The sequence below is a fragment of the Cupressus sempervirens genome, chromosome 4 (assembly GCF_028749045.1).
Source record: "Cupressus sempervirens isolate cs-2001-9-10 chromosome 4, ASM2874904v1, whole genome shotgun sequence".
Lineage (NCBI taxonomy): Eukaryota > Viridiplantae > Streptophyta > Pinopsida > Cupressales > Cupressaceae > Cupressus > Cupressus sempervirens.
In genome coordinates, this window is record NC_143121.1 from 246,774,084 (window position 1) to 246,786,462 (window position 12,379).

Consider the following 12,379-nt stretch of genomic DNA (forward strand, 5'->3'; position numbering starts at 1 on the left):
CACTAATTGCTTGGAGAACATTGTTCTGCATGGTAACCATTATGAACTCGGTAAATACTATTGAACTGCCCATATGCTTGGTTTCCAAAGGAATGCTCAGTATCAACTGTAGACTGAGTGATGAGCTTAGTAATCATTCAGAATCGAATAAGTGTTGTAACTAATGACAATATATCATAATTTCAATAGGGATGACCATTGCAATTTTGATAGAAAATGCCTTCAAAATCATGAACCATTCATGGGTAATTTTTGATGCATACATATTGAAAATTTTTGTCGCAAAAAAGGATCTTCGACTCAATTTTTGTGACAATTTGGACTCCAGTGCTAACTGATTTCTAAGAAAGATGCAGTCAAGAATACACCAACCTCTTTGGAAATGAATGTCACCAACATTAGATTACTATCTAACTTTTGACAGCTAGCTAGAATGATTTTTGAAGGGGACACCATTAGGAGTATTGTACCCATGCCAAAAGTGCCCATCACAATATTAAGTCATTGTTTGAATTCCAATGGGGTCTAATTGATTGAAAAAAACAATTTTCAAATATAACATTTATAAATTTTGAAAAATAATGGTATAAGGTGAAATCATAACATGCATCTTTATTTTGTATACTATGGCAAGTTCATTTTGTAATTCTAAACACCATGTAATGCTACTTTTCAATTGTGTCCATTACAAAATAATTTGAAAAATATACAAGAGAAAATGAGACACTCACTTTGTTTGGCATGTCATTGACTGACTGTACTCCAAATAGTTGTTCTAGCATATCAGGACTAATAATTTCTCTTGCATTTATTAAAGCATCTTCCCTATTTTTCAGTAAAAACATTCCATCATTATCTATAGATTCACTAGAAATTGGAAGTGTTAATGACAAAATATTACCACCAATGTTCTCTGAAGTCAAAATTATTTTATAACATCAAACATATGATAATAGTAATAACCAAATTATAACAATTAATAGTTTAGAAAGCACATAGTTAACCTTTGATAATAAGTTATGTATTGGAAATAGTTGAGGCAAAAATAGATGCCACACGAGTAGGCCAAAAGGATTGGTCATCAATGCTAACATTAGTATGTAGATGAGTACTTTTCGTTAAATTTGTTAAAAAATAGGTCAAGGAGATAAGATAAATTATGTGCTATAAATCAATAGAACAAACCTAAAAGGGGAAGAAAAGGGTATAATAGTATCTAGAGGAAAGCACATCATCAACAAAAGAATTAATCGCATCATAAAACATAGTCTCAGTTCTTTGTAGTCAATATTTCCTATAAGCTTTGATGCATAACCATAATAAGAAAAGATCAATGGTAAAAAATTTCTTGGTCATCTGGCCAAAATCAACAAAAAACTTAGAGAAAACTTACCTCATTTTAAGAAACAAGTGAATTGTACATCTAAATCGGCCCCACAAAAGCAATTACTCAACACACTAGTGCAATGGCAACGATAGAGTTGTAACACATATTCACCTTTGGCCATACAATTTTTTTTAAAGTACTCCACACTAACAAAACACAAAAAGAATACATGTCATTAGGAACCTAGTACCATCTCCATAGGAAAATGGATCTTTCTAGCTACATTCAAATAAAACTATTACCAACCATTGTAAACCTAATCAATGATGCTGGCATTCTCAAGTAGTTTTACCTAAAATAAATATTTAGAACCTTCTTGGAACTTGTCATTATGCTTCTTGTTGACTATGTAGTTGCTAACTCTATATAACTTTTAGGTTCAAAATCAAGCACTATTTTTTTTGGAGGATGGTTCTCTATATGATGTTCTATTGGCTCCATCCATTTCTAGTAACCTCTTGTTTGTTTATCAGATTTTTTTAATTTCTAGCTCTGGCAAGATAGTTGAGTTCTCACCACATCATGTGGTTATTTGAGACCTCCATCATCTTGATTTCATTGTTTCTACTGGGAGTGTTGATTTATAATCTCACTTATATAGGTTTGATGACTTTTAGAGCTTTGGTTCTATAGGTGTTTCTCTTGTTTCTCATGCAGATGCAGTGAGCAAGCTTTGGCATGAGTGTTTTGGCCATGTGAATCATAGATATCTACAATGGATTATTACATAGGAGCTAGTGACTGGGCTATCTGAGATCTCTTGTACTGAAGGTATTTGTCAAGGTTGTACACTTGGAAAAATATCATAGAGATCCCTTTTTGACAAGTAAATCCTCACGTACAAAGGCATTATTAGAGTTCATATATAGTGATCTTATGTCATTTCCTACTTCACCTTTTTTAGGTGCTCGATATGTTTTTACCTTCATATATGACTTATCTAGATGCACATGGGTTTAGTTTTTGAAGTACAATTTTGATGTCTTTGATTCTTTTTGAATCATTAAGATGTATGTGAAGAAGTAGTCTGATATTTTTATCAGGCATATACACACTAACAATGGCAAGGAATATGCAAATTAGTCTTTTAGAGATTTTTGCACTGAGAATGGATAACAACAGTAGTTCATTGTTAGAAAAATATGGTTTCCTAGAGAAAGAATAGAACATTATGTGAGATGACCAATTGTATGATATGATCTTGAGCTATGTGTTCTTCAAATTGGATTGAGGCTATCAATTTTTCCAACTATATTGTAAATTAGATGCCTCACAAGGCATTACAAAATTTGACTCTTGAGGAGGTTTGGACTCTTGTCAAGCTCGATATTTCTACATTTTGTAATTTTAGTAGTCAGGCTTGGACATTTATTCTAGATGCTAAGAGGAAATCCATGTAGAGGAAGAGTCAAATACTCATAGTTTTTGGCTATTGTGAGGATGTTAATGCGTACAAATTGCTTGATCCTAATTCCAAAGAGGTCTTGTTTTGGTGAGATGTCTAGTTTGATGAGCACTATCCCTAGATAGAGCCTCCATCACTAGCTTTTCCCTCGCTACAAACTACTTCCTCTTCTCCTCTAAAAGATTATGTATCCTCAAAGGAAGATCCTAATGACACACCTTACCCACCTCCACCAGATGTCAGTGAGTGTCCAAGTGGGCTTGTGATAATGTTGATGCAACTAAACCTATGGAAGGAGATCCTTTAGATTCTTATTGCACTCGTGCTTGGACATCTGTACTACACTATGGAGTCATGCCATTTTAGATGATCCATAGGGTTTTTCACAAGTGAAATGACACTTAGATTGGCACAGGGCTATGGATGGGAGTATTATTCTTCGATTAAGAATCACACTTGGGATCTTTGTCATCTTTCAAAAGGAAGAAAGTTTATTTGGTGCAGGTGGGTTTATAATACTAGGTTTTTGGTTGATGGTTCTATTGATAGCTACAAATTACATCTTGTTGTGAAGGTATTGATTACTCTGAGACCTTTTCTCCCATTGCCAAGATGAATTCTATTCACCTTGTACTCTATCTTACAACTTATCAAGGATGGACAATAGTTTAGATGGATGTGAAGAGTATGTTTTTGCATGGAAACCTACATGAGAAGACCTATATGGCTCAATGCTATGGTTTTTTGTAGGACTCTTCTATGGTATGAAGACTTAGGAGGTCTTAATATGGTCTTAAACAAGCCCCTCAGACTTGGTATGAAAATATGAATTCCTTCTTGCTTGCATCTTGGTTCACATGTTGCCATTACAATCCTACATTATACATTCAACATCATGGGGATGATCTACTAATACTTGTGTTATATGTTGGTGATCTCATTATTATAGGTAGAACACCCACTATGAGTCAGAGTGTTTGATGAGCTTTTAGAAAGAAATTTGAGATGACAGACCTTGTACTTTTTCATTATTTTGGGCCTATAGGTTATTCAATCTTCAGATGGGATAGTTATACTCCAAGAGAAATATGCTATTGATATGCTTCAGAGATTCAACATTCTTGATTGCAAGCCTACCCCCACACCTTTTTAGTCAATTTTTTTTTATCTACCACTTCCTTTACTCCTATAGTGTATTTCACTTTATATAGACAACTTGTGGGTAGTTTGTTGTACCCAACACATAGACATCCTAATATTTTCTTTATGGTTGGAGTTGTCTCTAGATTTTCACATGATCCTCATGAGATTCATTGGCAAGTTACCAAACATTTGTTGAGGCACATTTGGGGTACTACATATTATGACATTCATTATAAATCAGGTGAGACTCAGATTAGGCTAGTGATATTGATGATCAAAGGTCTACTTTTGGCTTTATTTTTTGTCTTGCTTCTAGTCCTATCACATTGTCTTACAAGAAGCAACATGCTCACACATTATCAAAGTTTGATTTCCCTCTTGATAGTTCCTTCCACCTTTCTTTCAAGTTGTGACAAATAGAGTGCTATACACATTTCCTGTAACCTACTTGAGAATCTATGGACCATGCACATTGAGCTTCATAAGAACTTCATCAGGATTTTGATTCAAGATGGCTCTATTAGCTTGGAGTGTATTCCCACTATAAAGCAAGTTGTTGACATCTTTATGAAACCTTTTGCATCCCCATAGTATCTTTACTACGTTCTATGATTGAGGTGAAGGAAGTTTTCCTAATGTGGTCTTAATGACGAGTCCTTCCTTCCTTCTACTTATTATTTTAACATTCTTCTCTCTCCTTTTAGAGTAGGGTTTTTTCCATTTTTTTTCTCTATTTCCCTCTTTTACAAAGTTTTGATTGTGTTGGGTGTGTTATCAAGTGTAATTTTTTTCTCATTTTCTCCTTTCTAGGAAAAAATTCCCCATACAACTTGTCTATCTCATCCCTTTCATTGGTTATGAGGTAGTAGCATGAAATTTAATAGATATGAATTAATGATAAAATGGCTTTTAAAATTACTAATTTACTAGATTTTAGGATCATATCATCAAATGTATTTGGAATTATGTGTGTGTGTGTGTGTGTGTGAAATTTGATATATATGAATTAATGATAAAATTGATTTTAAAATTGCTAATTTACAAGATTTTAGGATCATATCATCAAGTTTATATGGAATATTTAGAAATGTGTGTGTGTGTGTGTGTGTGTGTGTGTGTGTGTGTGTGTGTGTGTGTGTGTGTGTGTGTGTGTGTGAGAGAGAGAGAGAGAGAGAGAGAGAGCCCTCAACCTTATGTACTATAAAACTTGTACCTATCATTTTGAACTCTAAACCCCTTGCCACCAATTAGCAAAGAGAGTGAGAGAGAGGGAAATATTAACATATGAAATAACCTAAACATTGTACATCTAATATTGAAGTCTAAACCCCTTAATACAATTTAGCCCATCACATATAACCAATTTAATACATCTTCATCATGGGCTAAAACTCTTTTAGGGCCAATAAATTATATTATTGGCAAACACAAAGTGTTTGCCACCCCATTCACATGGAATTAACATGTTGACTTTACCCTAGTGAGATGGAAGAAGAAAATGTAAAATAGTGACAAATTTTTAAATTTTGCACTTAGTTTCAATGAGATGAAAGAAAGAAATGACAAATGGAAAATTTTTTGGTAATTTTACAAATATATCTCTTTGTCCCTTGCAAAATTGAAAAATTGGGAAAACATAAGACATGTTGGCCCACTTGAGAAGATAACATGATGTCTTGCCTATCTTGGCTCTAACAGAGTTTTATCTCGTGATTAAGATGTCTTGAATCAGTTATCATAAGCTAAATGATGCCCAAAATATCCAATCATTTCAAAATTATTTTATTTTGAATGGCAATGTAGATTTATTCTACATCTTCTATGTTGACGTAAAATGTATATTTTAGCATTGGTCCAAAAACACATTGTATTTTCCAACATTGTTTCATTTTTTCTTATTTTGGTTAGGTAATATATTCACAATTATGAAATAGACTTTTCCACATCTTCTCTTTTTAGTTAAAGAAAATTCCCATATCTTGATATAAAATGTAAATTTAGAGCATTTTCAAAGAAACATCATTTTGTTTAGGTCTTTCAAATGACTTTTTTTTTTCAATGGTGATAGATAAAAGTTCCATGTTTTCTATGTCCACGTTCCTTCAAATGGAGGCATCTAAAAATTCCTAGTGATTTGGGTTTTCTTCTTTGGCACTTTCAACTAATGTTTGGAAACATTGTGTGTTCCAACCTAAAGCAAATTATTCCATGGTTGCTAAGATGCATTTTTTTTCTCATTTGATTTAAGATGGACATGATAACCTTCCCATTTTATATTGAAACACTATACCTTCTTACACAAATCAATTTAGAACATCCACTTCATACATGCCCAATACTATTGTACAATATTTCTTCGTATTTAACTATTACTCTTATTTAATTCCTTTTATATAACTTGCCTCTTTGGTTTAATGCATATAATCCAAGAATAGATAATCAATTTGTTTGATTGCTTAAAAGTTATAAGTGTTGTATAACTCATGAAAGTTGCCACATCTAAGTACCTAGTAACATCATGGTTAGTAAAAGAATAAATAGAACAAATAATAATTAAATGGGAAGTATATAATCTATATTTCAATCAAATTGACATATAATTTGAAGAAGTCCTAGACTCAATAGTTGTTAAAAAATAAAAAATAAAGATCTTCTAAACCAAAACTATTTTTTTCCCCTCTCTTTTTCATTTTTGATTTTGCAAATATTCATTTTTTGCAATTTTTAGAAAGACAATGCAATGTTATGTAAATATACATAACATATGGATCAAATATGTTAGAATGAGTGTGAATAGAGAAGCCATGATAATAAATCCAATTTGACATAAGATAGTATTATTTTTCATTTTTTACTTGTCTTACACAATTTCTAAAATAAATGCATCAAAATTATATATAAATTGATATAATTATATTAGATTCATTAGTTTATAATAATAAAAAATTAATTTATAATTATATCTAACTTTATAAACTAAAAATTTTATATTAATTAGAATTCCCTTTTCAAATCTATTAGAAACTATTTTTAGTAAATATGAGAATATTACACCAATAGTAAAATGGATGTATTAGAATTAATTGATAATAAATAAAAGCTATTTAAAAAATACATACAGAAAAAAACCTCATACTTAAGTATTTATATCTTTGCAAAATATCTAGCACTATATATTAGAGACTAAATATTTTAAATTTACCATCCAATAAATATTTAATATTGTTAAATATTTTTAAGTTGCCCCTAATAGTGCATTTTGTAGTAATTAAGAGTTAAAAAATTCACATCATAATGTTTTTTTAAAAGGAAAGGGGATTACATACTAGTTGCTAAAACCAACAAAGATTTCAAATGCTTGAGAAAATTAAGCAATGCAAAGTGATGAAAATGTATTTGATGACCATCTTTGTTATCCAGCATGTGTATCTCTTAGTTAAGCTTGATCAATGTGAGCTTGAACAAGAGCATTGTTAAACTCATTGGCATCACTGTCTCGTGGCTCTACACTCTGCATTATTAGATCATGAAACTTTCTCACCAATCTCTCTCTTTTCTTCTTTTAATGCTTTTTTAAGATTAAATTATTACTATTAAATAATATAAAGTCTAACATGATATAAAAGTGTATGTATATATAGGATGTGAAAGAAAATAAAATAAGAAAGTTATCGAATGATTGAGGTCGAATAAAGAAAGGTTGGAAGAATAGAATATTTTTTCCTAAGGTTTTTTGATGGTACATTTAGACTATGCATTTAATAAGTTAGTTTATTACAATTTTCATTGTTTGTAAATGGATTCAATTAAGATAGTAATCAAGTTTTTGAGTATAAATTACTTCCTAACAAAGGTGTGGTAGATTCTCTTGCCATCAAAATATTAGGCAATGTATTGAAGACTTTTAAAGAAATGATAGCTACTAAAACTTTTTAAGAAATGGAAACTACTATAAGATAGATGATGCAAGGCAAGACTGAATAAACTAGGGCCAAAGACACACCCAACAATCCAAACCAACCTTGCAAGAGTTACCACAATGGAAGCAAACACAAAAGAGAACAACAACACACACAGAGAGAAAATATTCTTTATTGATTCATAAAAATATCATCATACATGCCCAACTATAAGGCCTTCTAGATTATGGCTAGATACAATTACATTCAAATCCAAGATCTTGCTTCAAATTCACACATTCTAGTTCTGTTTTGCAATCCTCTCTCAAAACTCTCTCCCAAAAACTACCTAGCACTAAGCCTAAGCACTCTATTTATACTAACCAAAATAGCTCATAGATCATTCTAGAACATAGAGAAGCCACAAGTTAGCCCTTAATAGATATTAAATGCCCAACATGAAAATTAAATAATTGAAAAGCCATAAGTTGGCCTACAACAACACTTAAATGTCCAAAAATTGATGTCCGAGAAAACTCACGATATCCCCTAGCTTCGATTGAATTAGACCTCACTCTTTGAACTGAAAGTATTAATTTAGGTCCTATACAACCCCTTAAATTCATTAAGGCTGATTCGTCAAGGAAAAGTGCTCATCCACTCCAAAAGTCAAGCATAGAAAATTGTCGCGCAAAACTACCAGAAATTGATACTCTGGAAAAATTGTTGTATCTCCTAACTTATGAGGAGTTAGAACTTGTGCTCTAGATCATAAATAGAAATCTAGGCCCTCTTCAATTCCTAAATTGTATAACTTCTCATTCATTATGAAAATTTAATTACATAGTTTGTAACATGTACCTAGAAACCAAAAAACATAGTTTCAGTAGAACATAGTTTCAACAAGAAAAGTAAAAATTGAAAACATGTAGGATAGTAGTACAACTCAAGATGATCATGCAATAGACAACTAAGGTTGGAAGAAATGATTCTCCTAAATCATTGAGATGTCACAACTTGAGCTGAATCTAAATCAGATTGAGAAATCCATGAAGCATCTTCCATGGGTCTATTCTTCCACTTCACCAAGTATTTATATTAATCGTTTCCCCTTGTACTCTTACCAACTCTATGATCTAGTATCTGTTCAAATTTTTGATCTTCTTCTTAGGATAATCCTCTGATACAAAAATTTCTTCATCTAACTCATGATACTTGTATAAATCAGCAACATTGAATATGGGAGATATGTCCATGTCATCAGATAACTCAACTTCATAAGCATTACCACTATCAAATTTCTTCAAAATTTTACAAGGTCCAAACTTCTTCATCTTTAGCTTATGGTATGTTCCAATAGGAAATTTTCCTTTGTTCAGATGAACCATCACCTCATCACCAACTTGAAAATCATGATGTCTCCTAGACTGGTTAGCATTCTCCTTATATTTTTGATTACTTTGTTCTAACCTCAACTTCACTTCCTTATGCAAAGATTTCATAAAATCAACAAATTCTTCTCATGTAGCACATCTCTTTCCTTCACCAACAATATCTCTCAAATTTGATACTCCTCTAGGTTTCATTCCAATAACAATCTCAAAAGGTGTCTTCCCTGTACTCCTATTCACAAAATTATTAAATGCAAATTTAGCTTGTGCCAATACCATCTCCCAATCACTTGGCTTATTCCCAACTAAAAATCTGAACAAATTACCCAAGATTCTACTCACAACCTCTATTTATCCATCTATCTACAGATGGAATGTAGAACTAAACTTCATCTCAATACCCATCTTCTTCCACAAAGTCTTCCAAAAATAACCAACAAACTTACTATCTCTGTGAAAAATAATACTTCTTTGTAACCCATGCAATCTCACAATCTTTTTGAAGAAAAGTTTAGCAACATGCTCAGCATCTAATTTCTTCTTACATGGTATAAAATGAGTCGTGTTAGAAAATTTATCCACTACAAAAAATATCGAATCATACCCCTTTATTGTTTTAGGTAATCCAAGAAAAAAATCCATACTGATGTCATTCATAGGTTTCTCAAGAACAATAATAGGGGTATACAAACTCCACAACTCTTTACAAATTTCTAAACATCTTTATACATTTGTGGTTAATAATACTTCTCTTTCAGCAAGCTAAATGTCTTATCAATTCCAAAATGTCCAACCAATCTGTAATGCCCTGTCAAGGGATCCAAAAGAATTAACCTAAAGTTTCACTAAGTTTGCTAAACATTTTTTTTTTAAAGTAAGAAAGTATAACATACACATCAAACACATAGTAGCAGAAGCAATAACATGTAATCATCAACAAACATACATCACAAGTTACACCTTAAGGATCCCAAGACGTTGAGTCACATTTAAACTTAATTAATTCTAAGTCTAACAACTACTAAATCCACATGAAAGAATAATAAGAAAGTCCAATGTCCATAATATACATTTTTTCCGAATGCCTTTTTGGAAAATTAATTCAGAATGCTCAATCATCCACTGTACATGTCATAGGGTATGAAAGGCTAAAAGAATATACATAAGTAGAAATAAAGATACATCATCCTCCAAGAATCCATGATACAAAGTACAGTAAAATAAATGAAACCATATACCATACATGATACATCCATCCATCATAAAAGATATAAACATCCAACATGAAATACAACTAACCATCTATCATAAAACACAACTAATCTAAGTGCGTGGTTCCTCCCAACCATCAATAACATCATTAGACTATCATGGGCCCTAGCCATCCCCCACACGTAACATCCCAAGTCACCGAAGAGATCATCGGTAGTATAGTAATAGGGATATCACTCCTAAAACATACTACCTTATATGCATAAAGAAATTTAACATGCTACCACATACGCATAAAGAATTCTAACATGCAAGAATAAAGCATAAGATGATCCTCCAAAGTAGAACACATCACCTAAACATTATGAACACGCAACCCAAGAAGCTTCAGCCATGGTAGCACCAGACAGATCTCAAATGGTAAGAGTAAAAGCACTACCACCAGACCACATGGAACCTAAATGGTCCACTCCCAATGCGCTGAGGAGATAGTCTCAAGTCCCAAACAAGGTATCAAAATACAAAACACAAGTACTCTCTAAGTTTGGGAAATCCTAAAAGTATACTAACTCAAAGGTTCCAACATAGAAAGACATCTAGACCCAGAGGCACCACAAAGATACGTAGGAAACCTGCTATGCAAGCGGGAAAGTGTCATCACAAAAGTCATGTAGAAGTTACCCGAGCAATCCCTTAGGAATCTCAGGTCCCTAGTGATCCCTACAGCCACTAGTATCCTCTCGTACTGACGAGGCATACTACGGAATGCAAGGTTGTAACCAAGCATTCTCTCTACCCCATCCTAGCATCTACTAGCACTCAAGGTATGGGAGAGAAGATACAGTTATCTTATTAGGTTCATTTAAGTTAGTATTTAGGTGAGATGTTTTCACTTGTTAAAACAACTTACAATGGGTTACTCCAGGTAGCCTCTTAGGGCCCCGATCCCCATTGCAAGCCACTTCCCGACACTACACATAGATAAGCTACCCTAGGCTCATGAAATCATGAATCAAAGAATCATAATGAAATCACCTCAGTCCTATACAAGAGACTGAAAAATATTATAAAAGATAAGCCACAAAAATTACATCAGTTCTTCATGAGCAATAGATAAACATCAAATAATAATCATATGATCACAACAGTTCTCTATCAGCAACTGAAGGCATCAATGATAAATCACAAAATCCAATGGTTCTCCAATGAGCAACCAGAAAGTATCCCAATAATAAATCACAATATTGATCAAAGACTCCAAAATGGTCAAGTCAACACATGACATCATCAAGAACATAACAAACACTTCAGTCCTCTCAAGCGACCGAAAAGCAATCCAAGTATAACTGATCGATGACTCAAAAATGGTTATCAAATACAATTGATCGATGACTCAAAAATGGTTATCAAATATAACTGATCGAGACTCAAAAATGGTTAAGTCAGGTATCTCATAAACATACACCTCAGCTTCACACAAGAAGACTGAAAGCAATAACAACTAGTAAATACAATCATGTCATAGAGCACTCCATCACACTACCATGGTCGGGTTAAGAAAGATCGAGACCAAATCATCATAACATCACATTCACAACCCCGAGCCTCTGGTAACAACCTAAACTGGTCAATACTAGAACAAATTCCAAAACCTCAAAACATAGACAATAAAACAAAACAATATAGTTCATATTCTCACTGCTAGATTGATTTGAACATATGTAATCAGGTTAAGTGTAATATTTTTGTTTCTAGTTTAATGTATGTTTTCACAAAAATAAGTTCACATTTTAACCTACATGTTAACCCATTCGTCTCATAATTAACATATAAATATAACCCATATAGATATTCAAATAAAATTGTACAATTACTTTACTTTTTATTCTAAGTCAATTAATCAATATAATTAGAAGGTAATTATTTATTTAAGTATTGAAAT